Source organism: Schistocerca piceifrons, chromosome 2, assembly GCF_021461385.2.
Source record: "Schistocerca piceifrons isolate TAMUIC-IGC-003096 chromosome 2, iqSchPice1.1, whole genome shotgun sequence".
In the NCBI taxonomy this organism is placed as follows: domain Eukaryota; kingdom Metazoa; phylum Arthropoda; class Insecta; order Orthoptera; family Acrididae; genus Schistocerca; species Schistocerca piceifrons.
In genome coordinates, this window is record NC_060139.1 from 195730550 (window position 1) to 195753398 (window position 22849).

At 39.5% G+C, this 22849-nt stretch overlaps 1 long non-coding RNA gene across 1 annotated transcript; it reads left to right on the forward strand.

The window, feature by feature from the left end:
* Positions 1-3890: 3890 nt before the first annotated feature.
* On the forward strand, positions 3891-22406 carry LOC124776458. The gene is made up of 3 exons (XR_007015626.1): positions 3891-3934; positions 20127-20264; positions 20462-22406. It is a non-coding gene; the product is annotated as an uncharacterized LOC124776458 (long non-coding RNA).
* The last annotated feature ends 443 nt before the right edge of the window (positions 22407-22849 follow it).

Below are 22849 nucleotides of genomic sequence, written 5' to 3' on the forward strand. Positions count from 1 at the left end.
TGGGAAAATTATACCTAAAAAGAAAGATGATGTAACTTACCAAACGAAAGCGTTGGTATGTTGATAGACACACAAACATACACACAAAATTCAAGCTTTTGCAAACCACGGTTGCTTCATCAGGAAAGAGGGAAAGACAAAAGGATGTGGGTTTTAAGGGAGAGGGTAAGGAGTCATTCCAATCCTGGGAGCGGAAAGACTTACCTTAGGGGGGAAAAGGGACAGGTATACACTCGTACACACGCACACACATCCATCTGTACATATACAGACACAAGCAGACATATGTAAACGCAAAGAGTTTGGGCAGAGATGTCAGTAGAGGCGGAAGTACAGAGGCAAAGATTGTTGTTGAATGACAGGTGAGGTATGAGTGGCGGCAACTTGAAATTAGCGGAGGTTGAGGCCTGGTAGGAAACGGAAAGAGTGGATATATTGAAGGACAAGTTCCCATCTCCGGAGTTCTGATAGGTTGATGTTATTGGGAAGTATCCAGATAACCCGGACGGTGTAACACTGTGCCGAGATTTGCTGGCCGTGCACCAAGGCATGTCTAGCCACAGGGTGATCCTCATTACCAACAAACACTGTCTGCCTGTGTCCATTCATGCAAATGGACAGTTTGTTGCTGGTCATTCCCACATAGAAAGCTTCACAGTGTAGGCAGGTCAGTTGGTAAACCACGTGGGTGCTTTCACATGTGGCTCTGCCTTTGATTGTGTACACCTTCCGGGTTATAGGACTGGAGTAGGTGGTGGTGGGGGGACACAGGCAGACAGTGTTTGTATCTGGATACTTCCCACTAACACCAACCTATCAGAACTCCGGAGATGGGAACTTGCCCTTCAATATATCCTCTCTTCCCGTTACCCACCAGGCTTCAGCCACCGCTAATTTCAAGTTGCCGCTGCTCATACCTTACCTGTCATTCAACAACATCTTTGCCTCTGTTCTTCCGCCTCGACAGACATCTCTGCTCAAACTCTTTGCCTTTACATATGTCTGTTTGTGTCAGTATATGTGCGGATGGATATGTGTGTGTGTATGAATGTATATCTGTCCCTTTTTCGCCCTAAGGTAAGTCTTTCCGCTCCCGGGATTGGAATGACTCCTTACCCTCTCCCTTAAAACCCGCATCCTTTCGTCTTTCCCTCTCCTTCCCTCTTTCCTGATGAAGCAACCGTTGGTTGCAAAAACTTGAATTTTGTGTGTGTGTTTGTGTTTGTTAGTGTCTCATCTTTGTTTTTATATATACTTAGAACTATCCATTATGAAAGATCTGTTTACCACAAATTTCAGTCAAGGTTAAGAGTTTTTTGTCACTACAGAGCAGTTATCGCAGAAGTACATTTATGATTTAGTAGCTGGCATAGATTGAAGCTCTCGTTTTGGCACCCACATATCACAACAGAGTGAAGAAGTCCGGCTGCATGGCTTCAGGACACTGTATAGTAGGGCCAAGAGAGCAATCAGCTTCAACAGCAGCGACCGGAAATTACTTTGAAGTAAAGCACACGCACACGCACACACACACGCACACACACACACACACACACACACACACACACACACACACACACACACACACACACACACACATACATTTACTCAAGGATCATGGGTATGATCTAAGAAACCATAACTGGCTTAGTGAGCTATTTGTGATTTCACCTTAATGTGGCTTGTATTGAGACATGCATGACATAAGTAGAGGTGTCTTATATTACAATTATGGAGACAAGTAAGTAGTATTTAAGAGCCAATTTAGAATTGCTTCTAACAGAACTTGAGAAGAGGCTTTTAATATATAGTGCAAAAATTTGTATAAAGAAGCGTAGATTAGAGTACGTTCTCCTGAAACTGCTCTTGTGCAGGATTTTTAGTGTGGGCAGACTGCAACTGCTGTGATAATGAAGGAAAATAAATCATATAATCAAGTAGTAGTGAATAAATCTTGGGGGAAAGCAATTAATGAATGGTTTTGTGTTGGAAGGTAGTGTATAACATTCCAAGTAGTATAGGTAGAAATTATAAAAGAAGTTAGGAAACATAGGTTCGAGAAATTGGGTAGAGTTGGTAGGTTATGGGGAAACTTCATCTTTTGCAGGCGTAAAGATAAGGGTTAAAGGCTGTGCCATGCTGTTAAAGGTTTAAGATGGGGTGTAGCTAGGTGTTGGAGAGTAAAGGGCAGGTGGACCCATGGAAGAGATGGCGTATACGTGCATCAGGTGAATCCATAGAAGGAATGACCTGAACCATTTCTGTATATAAAGGAGTTGAGTAGAGGGACACTAGCATCGAAGAGATGAAAATGTATTTACACAGCTGTTACAGAGATAGGAAGCTGTACAGTGATGGTTAGTTACACTGTTGAAGTGTTTTCCAAAATAGATACTAATAGACTTACCTGGACACACAGACACACATTTTTGATTTACTACAAAAACAGATTTGAAAGTGTAGAGAGTGTTGTAAATTAAAATTTTGGCATTTTTCTGTCTCAATAAATCTGAAAAACTTTTACGTTCAAAGTAAATTGGTTACACTGGAGTAGACATGATATAGTCCCAATTAAACAGTTTACCTATTGCTCATTTTCTTCTCAATAGAAAAGAATGATCAGTTGGATCTTCACAAATAATGGAATGAAGTATGCTCAATGTTACTCTATATTTTGCCTTACCAAACTGAATTACATGATGAAGATTCACTTTCAAAGATAAGATTGGATTCTGTCTTAAGTGAATCTAAACACTGGAAATAATGGAAATGGATATAAACAGAAACATATTATTAAAAGAATAATTTGGCCATGCAAAGTTATAAGTGATTAAAAAATTGGGTTACACTATATCTTGTGCCTCAGTGGAGGGATCTGTGATGTAACATGGGAATCTTCGGAATAACATATTCCACCTTTACACTCGTAGGCTGATGAAATATGTTCACAGTAACAGAAAGCATAATTTACGTAATTTTAAATGTGAAACAGTCCACTTTTTGTGCTTTGGTGTAACATACGTACAGATGGGGTGCAAAAGCTGCAAGTTCTGGACATCAGCAAGGTGCAATAGCAATAGCAGTCTTCACCTGCTCTCGTGCTGCAGCTTGGCAGTGGCTTGGAAATCTCGGAGAAAAGAAGACTGTCAAAAATGAAAATGACAGAACAGTTGAATATCAGGTTTGAGAACTGTCACTTCTGATTCAGCGATCTATCTACGTGCATTTCACACACTTTTTATGACTTACTGAGAACCATTTATTACAAAGTATCTGTTCACCAAAAATAGTAATCAAGGTTAAGATTTTGTTGTAAACACAGAAGTTTATGAAGAAGTGCATTCATCCTTTAGTAGCTTACATTGATCAAAGATCTCTTTTTAGCACCCGCACATCACAACAAGGTGAAGGAGTCAACAGCATAGCTTCATGGCACTGCATAGCAGGACCACAGAAACAATCAACTTTAAAAACAGCAATTGGAAATTATTTAAGAGGTAAAGCAAATGCAAATGCATTAGAGTGACAGATCGTGCATGGAGTATAACCACACAACCAACTGCAACGTTACACTCCAGTATAAATAATTAGTGTCAACATTAATGAACACATTATTTTTTTGGTCCTACTCGTGCAACTACAAGTGTGTGTGTGTGTGTGTGTGTGTGTGTGTGACAGCTTTAATAATGGATAATCAGGGTCTTTTTCCCTCCAGTTAATTTGTATCCATGAAGTAATAACATATCAAAATTTTTGTACTGTGACTTCTCTCATTTAACAGCTAGTGAAACTAGAAACTGGAAAACATTTGATGCATCTTGTAGATGTGTTTATAGCAGATAGTTTCTCTACAGCTTCTCTAACTGAGGAACATTTTTCATCTTCTAACAGGACAGACATAGGCTGCAGAAGAAGAAGAAGAAGTCACCGAAAGGTGAGTGCAACATTTTCCTGTAGTTGAAACTAATACCACCGCACTGTCACAAATTGTTTGCAGAACTCTGAACTTACTAATTTCTGACAGTGTACTAAGATTACTTGTGATGTTTTTACATTTAGATTAAACCCCAGGTTTTTCACCCATGTTACCACTCTTTGTGATTGCAGCATTTATATCTTCAAGTCTGGCACACAGTCTGTTGATGCTAATCATCATCATGTTTCGTGTTTTCTTTAATGTTTTACATTACCTTTTAACTGCTTGATAGCACTAAATAATTTTAATGAAGGACTCTATTGTCCAGAGTTTGCTTGATGATTGCTTTCTGACGTAAGCTTAATTATATGGTCTTCTGAGGATGGCAAATTAGCTTGCCGAAACTAGTTGGGAAGTTAATTTAATAAAAATTTGTGTAGCTATCGATTAGTTATCTCTATAAAACCTGTTGATTGACAGCCATGACTAAAGTATGTGTCGTATATATTTAAAATGTATAAACCTTATAATACAGATATTTCAGTAAGACAGTGGGTTGCATGACAGTTTTTAAATATGCATGCAGAGTAGGCTTCAGAGTCTTTTGATCCTCATCTCTTAGTCAGTCTTGGTAAGGTTAGTGCAGCCAGAGAGCTGTTTGGGCTTAAATGTTATTCAAGACTTTTTGGAATTGTCATTCAAGACTTATAAATCATGCAATGTGCACCAGTTTGGGACATAGAAATATTTTGGAACTCTTTGAGTGCTAGTGGGCATAGACTCATAGTTGGGCTAACAGTGATTGTATATTTTAACTGCAGTCAATTTATTACTTTATAAAGACTTGTATACATGAGCTGAACTTTGATAATTTCTTGCAGTTTTAGTGATTTGATGCCCAATTTCATGCCTTTACTTCACTTTGGGTACTGCCTATGAATGCTCTGCTTCCACTAAAAAATTAATCATTGTGGTTTCTCATATCTATATTGTGTTCAGTGGCAACCCAATGGAAACCACCTTTATAATAAACGTGGGTGTGATTTGAATAATCAAAGGTTAATACTTTGTTTTTACCCCACATTATTATCCTACAGAATTGTTTTCTATGTTTTTTTCTTTTCTTTTAGTACCCCACAATCCAGTTATTGATTTGTTTAACTATTCCACTATTTTATCACCACTAAATTAAGTGATCTATACTTCTATCAGGGCTTAAAGCTGCAATGCATGACAGAACCCCTTTTGATCAGATGTGCCATATTCCCATCTAAGATTGTGTGCTTGCCCACTGGTGTTTAGTTAGCAGTGAATTGATGCTTGTGTCCTCGGAGTCTTTTGCTGCGGCATGACTGGATAAATCATCTTGGTTTTCAAGCCGCACCCATTCCAATAAAATTTTCAAGCTTTCGATGGCTAGCTCCACCATTGTCGTCAGGAGTAAAACTGGCACTATTTCCACTTACATACCTACGATTATGGCCAATGGTACCAATCAGCGGGGGCCGAAACGACTTGTACATGGAAGGCGAGTTGGCCAGCTCATAAAGCTCCAGTCCATCACAGGACAGATGACGTCAAGTGATGCGAGAGGCCGGCACCACATTTGAAACTGCTGCTTCTGCCTCTCTATAAGTGCTAAGCATCCGCTGTTGCTTCCTTTCAACATCCAGAGCCCACCCCCATGCACTACTTCGTGTATAGCCCTGGTCCCTGTTGAAATTGTTGCAGTTCATTCTGATCTCAGCCACCTCTTCTATAACTGAGTCTCAGTATGTTGACACATGATCCAAGACTCTTGTGTTCTCAAACTGTATTTTGTGTCTGTTTTCGAGGCATTGCTCAGCTATGGCTGACTTTGCTTAATATGTCTCTGGTGCTCAGTACAACACTCCACAACTGTGCGGATTGTCTGGCCTATGTAGATGCTGCTGCTCTCGCAAGGGACACTATACACGTAGGGTATGCGTCGTTTTGGCCCTCTCTGATCGGTGCCAGTGGCTGTGATCATAGGTATATAAGTGAGAAATAGTAGCAGTCTCAGCAGTCAGTAGTTTTAATCCTGACGATGTCGGAGCTAGCCATCGAAAGCTCAAGAATTTTATTGGAATTGATGCAGCTTGAAAATTGAGAAGATTTTATTCATGAATTGATGGTGACTGGTGATTTAGTTCTTGTTATTGTTACCAAGCCTCACTCAGGTTGCAATTGTTTGGTCTCATCCAGGATAAAAAATGCTATCAGTGAAGCAGCTTTTGGGTTGCCTCAGCCAAAGGATAGGATTGTATTTAAAATTTATTCTAAGATTTACTTCGGGGTTGGGCATCCCTATAAATGTTACCAGGCCTTAGCAACACAATTTGTGTGTGTGCTCTGAGGTTTACATACTGCAGTAGCAGCAGCAGCAGCAGCAGTGCAATTGTCATATGTAGGAGCAAATTTTGGTGTGACAGCAGGCACCAGTCTATGCGATGCTACTGCATCTCCATGCTGCAGTGTCTCCATGCTGCAGTGTCTCCATGCCACTGTGTGCACACACCATGTGTGTCAGCCCTGTGGCAACTCAGCGCCACAGTATTTCAGTGCCACAATATTTCAGTGCCATAGCATCTCTATGCCATAGTCATCCCAATACAGTGCATCTGTGCTGCAGTCTCCACAGCATATTCATGCAGCAGTCTGAGGACTATGGCATTTCCACACCTCAGCTTCTCTGTGTCACAGTCTCCACAGTGCTTCTGTGTAGCAGTCTCATACTGCAGTACCTGAGTACCAACCAATTCCTCCGCCACAGTGTCCCTCCACCATAGCACACTTGCATCTGCTTTGCAGACTCTGAACCAGTGTCTCAACATTGCTGCTTCTCCACGCCACATGGCATCAATGCTGCAGTATCTTGTCACCACTGTCTCCGCCAGGTTGCTGTGGTCGAGGGCACTGTGCCTAAATGCCACCACTAATTCCACAATGCAACACCACCGCACTGCTGCAAGCCCTACTTCGCACTGTGTCAACATCTTCTCTTGGTCAGTGAGGTTGGTTTTGGTTAGGTTTGTGTGGCCAGAGACCACTTGGATTTGTGTTATTCGGGACTTAGAAGTATTTCAATGTGCTGTGCAAGTACAGTTAATTTAGTACGGAGGCAGGATGTGAGCATCCAGGTTTGTCAGGAGGTTTCTTAAAATGAAGATGGTGACCAAATTGGACAGTGACAATTGGGATTTATTGTCTCCAGACCTTATTGTGAAGGGATACAAGTGATGTATTCTATGATGTCAGGAGGCTGCCACAGCCAGACTGAGGGCACGGTGTGCTAAGAGAAGAGCTAGAGAATGCATCTGGTTGGGAGGAGAGCTGGTAGGCAAGAGAGGGACCCTGTGGCACAGGTTCTCTCTCACCCACTTGCTTTGTGTCTCTCATGTGACCGTTCCTGGCCCTCTGATTGGCTGGCAGAAGGGCACCGGAGCTCCACATGACATACACTCACTGTTCTGCTTTTCCTTTGCTCCGTAAGTCATGTGTTACCTATTACTTACTGTTTACACATGTTCTCTGGGATGATAGCACATAGCACAAGCTGCATTGGAGTTTCTGTTGATACTCTGTCGATAAACATTTGGTACCAATCTGATTGTCTGACATCTAGAGGTTTGAGTGTAAGCTCAGAGGGGAGGCGGACTGTCACCCTTTCTGGGGCAAAATGCATAAAATCACAGTGCACACAAAATACAAAATACAAAATAGCATGGTGGAGCTCAACAGCCTTCAGCTACTACTAGTGAAATGGATAAAAACACATTGCCACCTGACCACAGCAGCAGTGAGTGCAGTTAGCTCATAGCTATTATTTTCAGAACATCCTTTTACTACTACCTTTTTATCTAACAATGTGAAGGTACCGTGAACATTTGACTCGGGTGTGAGATGATTCATATGCTAATATCATGTAAACCAGCGTGAACCTCAGTGGTGCTTCCCGTGCTTTGCTACTAAGACACTGTCTTTAAACTAGCAAATAATTGTATAATGCATTCTTTCTACAAGTGGTTTATGTCCTGTACCTCAGCTCACATGTGTAGTTTCATAAGAATCCTCCTCATATTATTTGACCTACCTGTCAGGCCCCATTTTCTGTTGTACAGGTTTAGTGGTCTTGGTACAGCAAAAGGGTATTCTGTGACGAACTTACCCCTGATGCTCATGGTTTCAGATGTAGCACAGTAGCCTATGATAATGCAATTGAAACTTTTGAAAAATGTTGCATCTCACTCAGATATACATTTGGCAAAATGTGTTGTACTTTGTACTAGTTTCCTACCCATGGTCAGAGACTGAACTGAAATTATTGTTTTCGTGAATGTACATAGCTGTGTTTGAATATGTGGTGCTCACAGGCACGCATGATGGAGAACAGTTAGCCTCATGCTGAGTTAGCTGACCGAAGTTCGCTCTCTAGTGTTGTCATACAATCACTTTGTGGCAGTAGCATCGTTGCTCATGAACTGACCTGTGTTTGTTTCAGCCATGTGCATTCTTGGGCATTATTGTGCACGATGTAGCAAAGAAAGGATGTGTTCCATGTAGTGGGGTGTTGTTGCACCTTAGGTTTGGCTGCTAGCATGTAGTTGTTGGTTGCAAAGCGTTCCCTACCGTTGCATAATTTGTCCAGCAATAATATGGGATACAGTGTGTTGTTTCACTACTCTTGCATATACTACAATTTCACATAGTTGCTTCACGGTCATTTAGTTTTCAGGCTCTGCTAACATTCAGTAGTTTAATGTGGGACTTATACAGCATGGTGTACCAGGTCCTAGGGCAGGCTTGCTTTGATCAAAGGATACAACAGCAGAAAGACACAGTAGAGAGGCTGATGGCAAGTTTCATCCCTGCAACTACATGGTCCCTAGCTGCGTGTGGATAAAAATAAATGCTTTCTACAGGGAGGTCAACCAAGGATGACTGAAGCATCAAAGCATGGTCTGAACTATCTGGTGTGTGGATTTCATGCAACTGCTATAAAGTTGCAGAACTTTTCCAGTAATGTAGGAGAGGAATGGTGGTTGCTGCTTGAGGGTAGGCTTGTCAGTAAGGAGTTCTGCAATGATCATTCAACATGTTGCACACACAGTTTCGAGTAGCATGAATTTCTGAATGAAGGGTGTGACGACACAGCAATAGGCAGTGCTCAGCTGTGGCATACCGCATGTCCAATCGATGCTCTGGCATGTGCGACGCTAGGTGTTGCGCCTTGCTAACCAGTGAGGATGCGCCGCTCTGCTATGAGAAAAATATATATGAATGCATAAATGTCAGAAAATGCTACACTGTCTTGGGATATCAGAAATTATACTGGCTGATGGTAATACTTGAAAGTTGATTATCGAATTCACAGTCACGATTGTGCATGTAAGAGTCCAATCAAGCTTCCATAAAACTCCAGAAAGCAGTGATTAACGACATGTGTGATATCAGTAAAGTGTACAGGTATTCATTCTGGATATTCAGTGTTTACAAAGATGCTATCTGGATTCATTTATATGTCTTCCTATCAGAAGTGTGTCAACCACAGTCTTGGGTGTTCAACAGGAGAACGGTTGGTAAACAACATACCTGTCTGTGGTGTGGCATATTCTTCTCTTAAACAACAAATCAGATGAGAATTACAGGGTGATATTCAATTGTAAGTTTGATTTCGGAGTTAGTACAAAGTGCAAATACTGACAGATTTTAGATACAGTCACAAATTTTATCTATGAAATTCGTTTAGTGTCAGCATCTCAATGCAAGGTGAAGGAGTTCACTCTTCTTCCCGCGTAACAGGCTGGACACAGAAATGCATATCCTAGCATAATCTTGTAAACATACAAGCCTCCACTAATTAGTCCTGCTATGGATGATAGGCAAAGTATTCCAAGCTTGCAGCGTTGCTGACTGCTTATGGTCAAAAAAGTGTTGACAAAGTTGTCAAGGTTGCTATGTAGCCAGAAGTTTGGCCGAAATCAATTTGTATTCCATGAACAAGCCAAGGGGATAATCCACATTCTGAAAAGAAGTTCATTACTCGAGATGTTTGTGTTTTTATTAGAGTTCCTCACAGTGGTTCATTACCAGGTTGAAATAAAATCTGGAGTCAAGAGAATGAATAAAACTCAGTTGTACCATTATGCCATTGTGCACCCAAGTAAGCAATGCCTATTACCATCAAGTAAATTTATAAGAACAGCATAACACTATAGCCACAGCCAGCACTGAATAATCTAGAAACAGAAGGTAGAGAGATTTATTTAGTGGGCAGGTAGTAGCACTGAACATTATGTTAACATAGGCAAATATCTGGGAAGACACCAGCGCTATTTTTGAAAGTTCTTATTAACTGTTATACACTCATTGATCTTCATTGTAGAATCTAGAACAGCCTTCCCCAATTGGGTCAATACCAAAAAAATCAATCAGTTGAACTGATAGTATTATGCAAAGATTTCTTCACTGAGTACACTGTGTGATTTGGGAAGGGGATGGACCAGACAATGGTGTGCACTATCTGGCATACTCTGGTTGGGATTCCCACATGGCGGGCATACGTTCGAGTAATGGTGGCGGTGTACAACATAACAGCACAATGTCACTTCACTAACATGGTAGAATTTTCATTTTGTAGCTCTGCTATTGGTTCATGTTGGGTGACATCAAAAGGTTTTACAGGGTATATCACTGTGCAAGGCATTGCGCCAATCATATTTCCACTAAATGCTGTACTCCTCAGCACCATTGAAGACAGAACTTACCTTGATGAAGAGCACTTGCCATGAAAGGCAAAGGTCCCAATTTGAGTCTTGGTCAGGCACACAGTTTTAATCTGTCAGGAAGTTTCAGAACTTACCTTAGTCGATTTCTTTAATTCACAAAAGCAGGTATCTAGTATGTCAAAAAGTGTCACTTACTGGCTGTGTAAAGAGCTGGCCAATACTAAATTGTTCATTATGCACTGTTCATTACTTATAAACAGGTCATAAGTTGCTTGTTTCTTTTCAAATAGTGTTTCATAATCTGTTTCCTAACTGATTCAGATGAGTGCAGTTGTTCTATTTGATTCATTCTCAATGGTCATTTTTTGGATAGCTGTTCTGTCCCTTTCTAATTGTTACAAACATGCGTGCCTGTTCATTTGTGTTAGGCGAAAATGAAATGGGCAATCCCAATAGTGCAATTCCACCTCCCCAGCAATCTGGTATTGCTCAGTAGAGTTTTCCCTTAACTATATAATGCACTTTCTGAAAGCAAGTAATCAACTCTGTTGTAAGATGGCTACATGTACATCAGTTTATGGATGAAAGACCTGAAGATTTCTGTTTTGCTACAATACACTTCAATAGCTTACCACACAATTAAAATCAGTCTCTTGCATGTTCCTAACCACTGCAAGAGAGGAACGAACTCCAGTAAAGCCTTTGGTGGTGGTCAACACACAGTTTTCATGTGTAGGTGAGTACTTAAGAACATGCATATTCTGTTAAAGTTTCACTTATGTAGAGTTCTTCTTCAGTAAGCTCTTGAGAGGCACTTTATTACAGGTTCAAACAGCTACCTTTTCTTAAGGTTGTACAATAATCAGTACTGCAGAGTTTGAGTTATTCTTTGTGTCACGCTATAATCAGTCAACAGATAAACTTGATCTGTAGTAGTGTAAGTAGGTCTTTGAAAACCTGTCTTTCCCTATGCACAAAATTTTACTGAGTGCAACATAAATTGCTCAGTACTCAGCACAGTGCATTAGTGTGCTCCTTATTCCAATCCAGTGTATTTTTACTGGTTTCCTTCAAGTCCTGTTAGTGTAATTCTGGTAAAACCTTCACATCTTTTCCTCGACTGAACTGTCAGTATACTGAAACTCTGATAACCCTTGCTGTTTGACTGTCCATTGCTTAAACAGTTATCTCTATTCCCCATTTACATTACTCATTACCACTGCTTTGGTTACTAACACGTATCACTATCACTTGTTTTATAGCACTGTGCACTTACTACAGGGCAGCTGCTTCCTATTGAGCACAATCACAGAATGAAGCAGCAGTTAACTTCAACTGAAAACAACTCCATCTTCCCAACACTCTCCTTCTGCATATACAAAATGCCACATTAAAAATGTTTAACTGAATCACAAAAACAAAGTAACAATCTCAGAACCCTTACTCTTCATGCTCAGAGATAAGTCGCTTTCAACACCACCACAAATCTGACAAGGTAACTATCTACTCTATACACCAAACAAAATGAGTCCCTTGATCTCAGGACATAAGAATGCTTATTTCTTAAAGTATACCTCTGGAATGCTAGCAAAAACTTGTCTTTTTTTCTCTCACATTCTTCAGTGTCCTCACTTTGGTGTGAAGTACTTGTAGGAGGACTTCACAGTGCCTTAGGGGGTGGCACAGCTGGAACATTGTACGGCTTTAACCAATCGAAAAAATGTACATCACAGTGTGCTCAGACAGTTGGATTGCTGCATTCGCAGGAGAAGTTACCCATATAATAGGACAGAGGCCCTCATACTGAAGTGTGAATTTCTTAGGTTTCCCTTTCTTAACCACAGAATTTTGGAGCAAAACAAGAACTCCGGATTTGTACTGGGGAGGCATAGTTCCTTTTTTGCTGCGTTGCAACTGAGTATGTTTGGACTTGCTTAGTTTAACCTGTTTCCAGATGCCTCAGCGGGACAGTTGTTTCACTTCGGCAACATCAATGCCATGTGGCAACTTGTCGAGTTCAGAGTTCATAGGTCTTCCATAAACTGCCTCATATGGTGCATATGCAGTTGATTCATGTATACGACTACTATATACTGAAGCTAAATACACAAACTATCAGTCCAAATTGTAGTGCGATGTATTTGCATAACAGGAAAGCATTTGAACCATTGTCTTGTGGACATGTTTGAGACAACCTTTAGCTTTGGGATGAAAAGGTGTAGTGTGCCATTTTTTGGTCTGTAGGAATTTGCATATTTGTATGAACAAGGCAGAAATAAAATCAGCTCCTTGATCAGTCAAAATAACATCCAGACTTCCATATGGGAGAACTAAATGATCGACAAAAGCACATGTGACAGTTTCTGCAGTCATGTCAGCAAGAGGTACCAGTATTAGATACCTGGAGAAGAGGAGGATGATGGACAGGATATATCTGTTATCCTGTGTGTTTTGTGGAAAGGGGCCACAATATCAAAGGCAACATTTTGGAATGGTCTAGTGACTTCTGGGATGGTATGTAAAGGGATTTTGGTCCTTGGTGGTGGTGCCCTCTGAGCACAAGGCAGACCATTCTATATATATTTCCGAATGTTGGTCTGCTTACCTTTCCACCTGAAATGAGAAGCTACCTTACTATTTGTGCCATGTTGCCCGTTATGGTACACCTGAAAACTGTCATTAGATTGCACCATGATAAGCTCTTGGGGCTATTTAAGTATTACTACTCTGTTGCCCAGTGGGGTCTTGCAGTATAAGATACCGTCCTCTGTGACAGAGTGGAAAGCATACCAGTGACATTCTACATCTCTTTTCAGTGCTTTTTTAAGTTTTTCTATCAAAACATCATCTGTGGAATAAACTTGACTTTCTGGCTTAGCGCATCAACATTCTGATGTAAACGACCTGGCTTTTGACTTACATCATAGTCATATTCGGAAAGTTTCAATGCCAAGCATGTTAAGCAACTGCCGGGGCCTTTAGGTCCAATGTCCACACAAGGGCAGTGTGATCAGTGACCTTAGTAAATTTTCATCTGTACAAATAGCATTTTAAATAATTTATTCAGAAACAAGGGCTAACAACTCCTGTTCAGTTTATTTGCACAGAAGCATAATCTTTGATTGTTTCCTTACCATTATACTTATGACTAAGGACAGCTCCAGTAGCACGATCCAAAATTATCATTGAAAGAATAGAGGGCTTCTCAAAATCTGGATAAATCAGCAAAGGCAGACTTGTCAAAACATCTTTAATTTGTCTCGTAGCTACCTCACACTCTTCTGTCCACATGAAGACAGAACCTTACTTCAATAAATTTGTCTGTGCTTTAGTGATGAAATTATGGTAATAGTTAGCAAGACCAAGAAAAGATTGCAACTTTTTAACATTAATAGGAACTGGAAAATTCTCAATTGCTTATATTAGTCTTGGGTCTTGCTTAACCCCTTCTGCATGAATGACATGTTCGAGGTACTGAAGCTGCGAATTTAACTTCATAAATAAGTAAACCAGAGAAATATGCATCTGTGCGCAAGTAGTCCTTGCACAAGGACAACATCAGCAATATCTTAGCGTCAGTATTAGTAAAGCTAGCAGAACGACGTTATAAATATGTCTGTCACATTAAAGTTATAGAATGCTAAGCTGAAAACTGAATATAGGCATATTTATGTCGTGTGTGTGAAATGAATGTCCAAGAACGTGTCAAGAGACCAAATGTAGAAAACCACCTATGTCATATGATACACAGAATATACAGGACCCAAGATAATGTTCAGGATGAACAACATCTATGCATCTGTGAGAAAGTAGCCCTTGCAGGATGGCCTCAACAAAATTTAAGTTTTTGTATAAGTACGCTGTCAAAATGACAATATAAATACACATATATATGTCATGTCAAAGTATAAAATGCTGAGGTGCAAACTGTAGATGGGCATACTTATGTTATACACCTAAAATGAATGTCCAAGACGTGTCAAAAAACCGAATATAGGGAACTTCCTGTATCATAACATGGGCAGAGTATGAAACCCTCCACAAGAAACTATTCAGGGTGAACATCATTCACTTGTAAATACATCCATATATTGTGTACTGCCATAAAACAAATATCAAACAAAGATAACTATCTAACTCAGGTAAATTTCAGGTACTATTAATATACATCCATGTAACATACAATGATGAGACAAAACATAATGACCACCTGCTTAATAGCTTGTTTGTCCAGCTTTGGAACAAAATGCAGCACTGATTCTGCATGTCAGGGATGATAGTTTGTTGGTAGGTTGTGGCATTAGATGTCTATGCACAGGTCATTTAATTCATGTAAATAACAGGCCGCCAGCTTCGAGACATGAACAGTTATACAGCTGAAAGATGACATCACTGTCAGGGAAGACACAAAGCGTGAAGGAATACAGTTGGTTTGCAGCTGTCAGCGTGTCTTCAATTACTACCACAGATCCCACACAAGCACAGAATAGTGTCTTCCACAGCATAATACTGCTCCCACCAGACTGCGTTCGTGGCGGGCTGCACGTTTCGAGCCATCATTCACCTTGATGATGGTATTTGTGGAGATGACAATCGACCTAGTGAACAAAACTGTGATTCACTTGAAGAGCTGACATGTTTCCATTGATTAGTGGTTGAATCCTGATGCTCCCATGCCCACTGCAATCTTAATTGACAATGTCATTGGGTCAACATGTGAACATGTAGGGGTGACCTGCAGTGGAGCTCCATGTTCAACAATGTACGATGAACTGTGTGCTCTGAAACGCTTGTGCATGCACCAGCATTCTGCTGTTTTGGCAGAGATGCCACAGATCATCATCTATCCCACTTTACAGAGGAGACAAACCGCTGAACCCCACGTTCTGTGAAGAGTCTCGGACATCCAGCCATTTAGCACCTAATGGTAGTTTCTCTGTTCTTCTCTCTCTTTCTCTATATGAGCACAACAGTAGCACATGAACATTTGACCAGCTTTGCTGTTTGTGAGTTACTCACTCACAGGCTCTGCGTAATAATCTGCTCTTTGTCAGAGTCACTTATCTCAATGAATTTCCCCATTTGCAGCCCATGTCTTCGCTAGGGTGATCCCCGGTCCATGTCTGCTCACTAATATAATTTTGTTACAGCATCAAATGCCTGCAATGCCACCAGGTGGCATCCAACATTGCAGTGGACAGTGGTCATAATGTGTTATCAGTGTACAGTATTTGTAGATCATATTATACATTGTCAGTAATATCAAAGGTGGAAAAATATCATACGTATCCAATGTTAATCAAAGAATTAGGTACCAATGAAAAATCGTATTGTACCTATTAATGTGTAAGTAATCCCCTAATCCTATCCAGACAAAGTAGTCAACAACAAAAACACAAGATCACAAAAATATGTATGACCTATCCACACACCCTATATCGAATACAGTCAAATATTGCCAGCGTATGTGAAGATAATACTTATGTCAAAAACAAACCATGGAATACCTGTATGGAACCAATGTATACTACTAGGTAATGTCACAAAAAGGTACAACTATGGAGGACAACTGCTTACACCAATCTCTGCACAACTTGTGCAACCAGTGGCAGCAAATGTCACTGGCATTAAGGCTGCAAGTTCAACTAGGGGATGGACCGAAAAATGTTAAGGTGGCCACCCTGTACTAAATATATCCATTAGAAGGCACACCCAGACCATCTACATCATACCACACAGAAAGAGTGTAACTAGTCTGCCAAGATGCAGCACAACATAAAGGATACCTCAACAGTATTAATCCATGAAGTAACAGAACAACATTTGAATGGTAAACCACTTGAAAAGTTAATCATATGTGGTGGACACACAAATCAAATACCAAATTCTCCCCAACAGTATAAGTGTAACTCACTAATGGGTTCAATCTACACGAAGTGGATGATAAAAACAGAATACATAAAAATAAATAAATATGACCTCTTTAAAATTTGTTCACAAAGATGGCATTGCACGGTTGCAATGGATATTGGAGCTGTTTACATACCATTTACTTCTCCATGAATTTCAGATGCAGTACAAGTCCTCTGACATTTCCTCTGTACATATATGAACTGATCTTCCCTGTATTATGGTGCTCAAGGTCATCCAGAAAGCAAAACATTTTAACTGGCACAAGTTTGCTGGAAATGCTGCACTGTATACACCACTGTAGATTGTGCTACACCAACTTTTATTGTTATTGTTGTACTGGAATAGCCTTTCTGACACATAGCTACAATTACATCTTGTTTTTCAGTTCTAATCTCCTGTTTCGTCCCATTAGGACCTAATTTGAGATGAACCTCCTCAGTTATACAAACAGACTGCTAGATGCACGCAATGTACTGCAAACAAATTCAAATTGATTGCTACACAGATAGCTGAAGTAATGAGGCCTATTCAAATGGATCCATCTTAGGTAAAGGCACATCACTGTTGTGGATACTCATCAGCACCTTTCTGTATGGACAACCAGTCATATACATAACAGAAGCACTTAGTTCTTACATGTTTATATTTCAAACAATACTGCTGGAGGAACATCCGCAACTGAGCATTATAGCAGAGATTGAAAATACTACTTCAGTTTAAGGTTCTTTTTATTTTTCAGTAATTAAAACATGACCGGTTTCAGGCTCTTAACATGTCTGTCATCAGGAGTTATACTGAAAATATAAAACATACTCATTTAAACCCACATTTAACCCCACAGCTAAGTTCATGGCAGAAATTAAGGTGGCTCTCAAAGAATAGATGCTTTATTTAAGCAGTTTCTTAAAAACACTTTGATATTGATGAATCCGAGAACGCCCACTTTCAGGGGTGTGATGAAGCTCCATAAGTCACAGACTTCTTTAAGGCCAATTATCAATTCTACGAATGCCCTAGATTACTTATGGGCTAAGGAATTGTAAAGTTTTCCCAGTAAGTATGCCATTAGGAATAGGGAGGAGTTAATTACATACCTCAAACATGTGACTCTAACCAGTGATACAAATCTAGCAAGTCTGGACTTCATAGGCATGTATATGAATATCCCCATTAAAGAAATGATTCCTATTATTGAATCCAACATATAACGGTACTCTTGTCTAGATTCACAAAAAATTAATGAATTCCTTCATTCGCTCAGAATTGTTCTAGACCATAACTACTTTGCCTTCAGAGACACCGTATGCGGACAAACTGATGGTTTAGACATTGGACCTCCATTGCCAGTATAACAGCTAACATTAATCACATTGAACATCAGTTTTTTTCAACCCACCCACAATACCTTCAAAGAGTAGTATGTCACAAAAGATACATCAATGACATCATACTTTTGTATAATGGGAGTGATGCCCAGCTGCAACTTTTTCAACATGATTCAGTGTACAACGGAATACCACTCCGGCTTTACACTCCCATTTTTGGAATTGAAAATTACATTACATGACAGTAAAGCTCACTTTTTTCTTACAATTGGTACCAGACTATCCTATCATCTACTAGTAATGATAACTCTAAAAAACAATTTTTGCAGAATTACATACATAGGTGTTTTATCAATAGGACCAGCAACTGGCTTAGAAAAGAGCAGATTATACCCACCTTTTATACCTCCCATAAGGTCAGACATCTATTGAAGCACCATAAAACCAGAGAAGACAATCGCTACACACAGTCGGGTGTCTATCACATCCAGTGTAGTGTGTGTCTTTCCATCTACATAGGCCAAACTGCCCGCTCCTTTAGCATATGGTTCAGAGAGTATCAGGACCTTAGCAATTCTAAATTTGCCCTCACTAACCACCTGAAGGGTCTTAATCATTCCACTTCAGATGTAAACATGACCCGCAGCATTCTACATATTCAACGTAAGGGCCCTATTTTAAATATTTTAGAAGAAATAGAAATTATCCACAGCATTAACTATGATCTGCTGTGCATTTTGAACGAGCAAACTTTGCTTAAGCAAGCATTCCTGCTAATAACTTTTCTTTTTTGAAGCAGCATCCAGCCTCCTTTCCTTCTCTTTCTGGTTTCTGATTATTGTATGTTACACATGTATACTTTTTAACTGCACCAGTGTTTTCGCCATTGCTTTGGTGGCCCTTAATTAGGCTTAGCCACTATACAGCATATACCCATCTTCTATAGTGAGAACTGCATGATCCACCCAGTTTATTTTACATAGCTGTAATATGTCCTCCTTTACTAGATGTTTGTATACTATCAATTTTTTATCCTGTGACCACAGTGCATTATAGTGTGTCATTATTTGTGTACTCACTAAATTAAAATTTGCCTGTCTTTCATGATTACAAAATTGTCTGAGGTCTTATCTCATATAAGCCTCATTGAATCGTCGGCTTTTAGTTAGCAGGTTTTGAATTGCCCCTACTTTTAATGTGTCCCTTTAGTGCTATTGCTGCTAGCTATTAATTGACATAGTAGTTCTTGACAGTGTGGATTGTGAGGTTTTGCTACCTTCCGTTTTGTACAATAGTGAGCTGCTTTTTAATAGGAGTGGCACATGTGTACGTTCTTTTAACGCATGACTTTGGCATGTTATTCCATGTTGCCATATGTATCCCCCTAAATTAAAAACTTGCATGGCACTCATGGAAAGGGAAAAATTTTCGTTCTGTTTTACGGTTCATACATAAATTTCATGTCACTGGCTTCCAGTTAGTTTTACTACAGTTCTGTACTGTCCCTGTTCAGTACGTTCCCTTACCATTAATAATATACTTTTAATGCTTTTTGTGTAACTTTCTATGTAATGTATAGAGGGAAACATTCCACGTGGGAAAAATATATCTAAAAACAAAGATGATGTGACTTACCAAACGAAAGCGCTGGCACGTCGATAGACACACAAACAAACACAAACATACACACAAAATTCAAGCTTTCGCAACAAACTGTTGCCTCATCAGGAAAGAGGGAAGGAGAGGGAAAGACGAAAGGATGTGGGTTTTAAGGGAAAGGAGCGGAAAGACTTACCTTAGGGGGAACAAAGGACGGGTATACACTCGCACACACACATCTGCTTGTGTCTGTATATGTGTGGATGGATATGTGTGTGTGTGCGCGAGTGTATACCCGTCCTTTGTTTCCCCTAAGGTAAGTCTTTCCGCTCCCGGGATTGGAATGACTCCTTACCCTGTCCCTTAAAACCCACATCCTTTCGTCTTTCCCTCTCCTTCCCTCTTTCCTGATGAGGCAACAGTTTGTTGCGAAAGCTTGAATTTTGTGTGTATGTTTGTGTTTGTTTGTGTGTCTATCGACGTGCCAGCGCTTTCGTTTGGTAAGTCACATCATCTTTGTTTTTAGATATATTTCTATGTAATGTTTTTTACTTTTGAATGTAAATCTCTAATTCAAATTGTGAATGGCTGGGCTAATTGGCACCACGTTATTCTTCCCATCAGCAGATGGCAGTACTTTTGCCACTCTGGTTTACCAGTTTGCTTCCCCCTTCGTGTACGCAACTCTGCGCTCCGCACTCACTGGTGTTACACGGCTTCCTGTACTCATCCACTGTGGTGCTCAGGGCCACAGCACGAAGTGTAAGTGTTCTGGTGTTCATTGTGTACTTCTTTATCCAGCCAGTCATCTGTAGTATTGTCTGGATTCACTTTACCATTGACTTACATTTTACTGCACCTAGCCCGATCACCGTTTTCTAAAACTTTTTTTTAATTATTATTATTATTATTATTATTTTTTAAACTATTTTTAGCTCCAGTTCCATGTTTATTTTCAGAATAACACCTGATGATGGGCATGTAAAAGCTCAAAACTGGTCAGTTTTAACCACTGAAAAATAAAGGGAACTTTACAATGGAATTGGTGTTTTCAACCTCTGCTATGTTTATTTGTTTTGTTATCAGAATGGGACAAAATCCCTGTTTTAACCACAAATCCATATTTGTGATTTAGGTGGTCAAAAACTTTTGGCCTGTAGTGTAGCTCCTCAGTTGCCCATTGGCCTCATGAGGCAGAGTGCACCCCGTATTAGTCCTTCCATCAAGAAAAAAATCCCTGGCAGTACTGGGATTTGAACCTGGGTCCCCCTCATTGCAGTCAGCCAAGCTGATCATTCAGCCATGGACTCAGATTATCTTAGAATAGTCTTCAGTGAACTGAAAAAGTAACTGGTTTGCGTGGCTTTTTGATAACTGTGTGCATCATTTTGTTTCACTAGGTACTTCGACGAAAGGTGGTACAGCTCGAAATATCTTACACATTTAACAAACATAGAAATGTTGGAAAATTTTGAACCCACTTATTTTCTTGCATACAATTCCTTGTAGCTTTGATCTGCCATTTATGAAGTTAAGATCTGAAAGTTGAAAAAAATCCTTACATGAGCTTTAAATGTGTGATAATTTTAGATAATGCTTATATTTATAATTATGTAGTCTAATTTAAATGGATGGTCCAAAGAATTAGAATCTACAAGACACACACACACACACACACACACACACACACACACACACACACACACACACACACAAAGATTGAATTATTAAAAAATTTTGGAGCCAGTGGCTCCTTCTTCTGGCAGAAGAGTTGAAAGGGAAGGAAGGGGGATGAAGGAAACGAACTAGAGTGGTTTAGGGAAGAGAGTAGTTCAGAAAAGTCAACCTAGACATTGGGTCAGGGGAGACTTACTGGACAGGATGACAAGGAAAGACATTGTTGGGGAATACACTCATCTGGTGCAGTCACCAACAGTCTCTTTCCTTCTAATACCGTCCAGTAACTCTCCCCTGACCCATGGTTCTGGCTGACTTTTCTGAACTGTACCCCATACCGTAAGCCTCTCCAGTCCTTTTCCTTCACCCCTCTTCCTTCCCTTTCACCTCTTCTGCCAGTAGGAGGAACCACTGACTGTGAAAGCTTGTAATAGTTAAACCCTTTTGTGTGTGTGTGTGTGTGTGTTCAGCTGAAAGTGCTGCCAGTGAATTTTTAAAAAAAATATTAACAGATGATTCTAGGCAAACAGATTGTCAATGTTAACAAGATTATGCCTTAACAAACATGGTCTAGAGCAATACATATGAAATTAAAATGTATGTTCTGTGCTAAAAAATTTGGAAGCCACTTCAAAAATGTAGGAAACACTATTGAAAAAATTATTTCCTGGTTTTTAATAGGCTTTGTCAGTTAAATAAAGTGAGCATTTTGTTAATGTAATTGTATGTAATTAGAATCTTACAATATAAATAAAGTTCAGCAGCTGGATTTCATTTTGTATTACTGAATTTCACATGTCAGGTAGTCTTATTTACCTTTTCTCCATTTGCATGTATCATCTCATACCAACAAAAGCTTTTCTACATGTACTCCACTTTTTCTGTAATTATGTAGTATGAATAGTGAAGAAGGCCCAACATTTTATGTTTGTGTCTGAAAAATTTCCAATAGCTGTTCAAAGGAATACAGTCATAGCTGCAAATTTAAATATCAGTTATTGCTGTATGCAGTAATTCAGTAAGTATTATCAAATGTTTACCATGCCTTTGTAGTAAGTGCTGTACATTGGTAATGACTAGAAAAGCAACTACACCACAATGACTTTTTGGACATCCATGTTTTTCCTAAGTATGTAGAATCTTTTCATTAAAATGAAATCAGACCGCATTAAAATAGCATGTACAACTTTGATTAATTACATTAATCTATGAGGAAGACTCTTTACATGGAATACACAGTTGATATTTAGATATAACACATAATAATTCTAAGACTTTTGTACATATTATTTATTTAGATCATAGCAACAGTAAGATAAAAATTACTATTTAAATCTAATTGTTTTGTATGAAGCTATTCCAGGTATTCGTTTACACTATAACAGCAGTTGGTCATTAAAAATTTGAATACTTCTTCTTTAAATGAAGACAATTTTTTCATTTCTTTTATCTTTACTGGTAGTTTGTTATACAATCTACTTCCTTGCATGTTTGTTTCAGCACCAAAGCCTTGTTAACTCTTTTAATATGAATGTAATTGCACTTTCTTGTGTTGTAAGTATGTGGATCAGAGTTGGATTGGAAATTGTCAATATTTCTTTTTTACATTAATTATGCTTTTTTGTATATAGAGGCACGGTAGGGGCAGAATATTTAGCTGCTGAAATAAT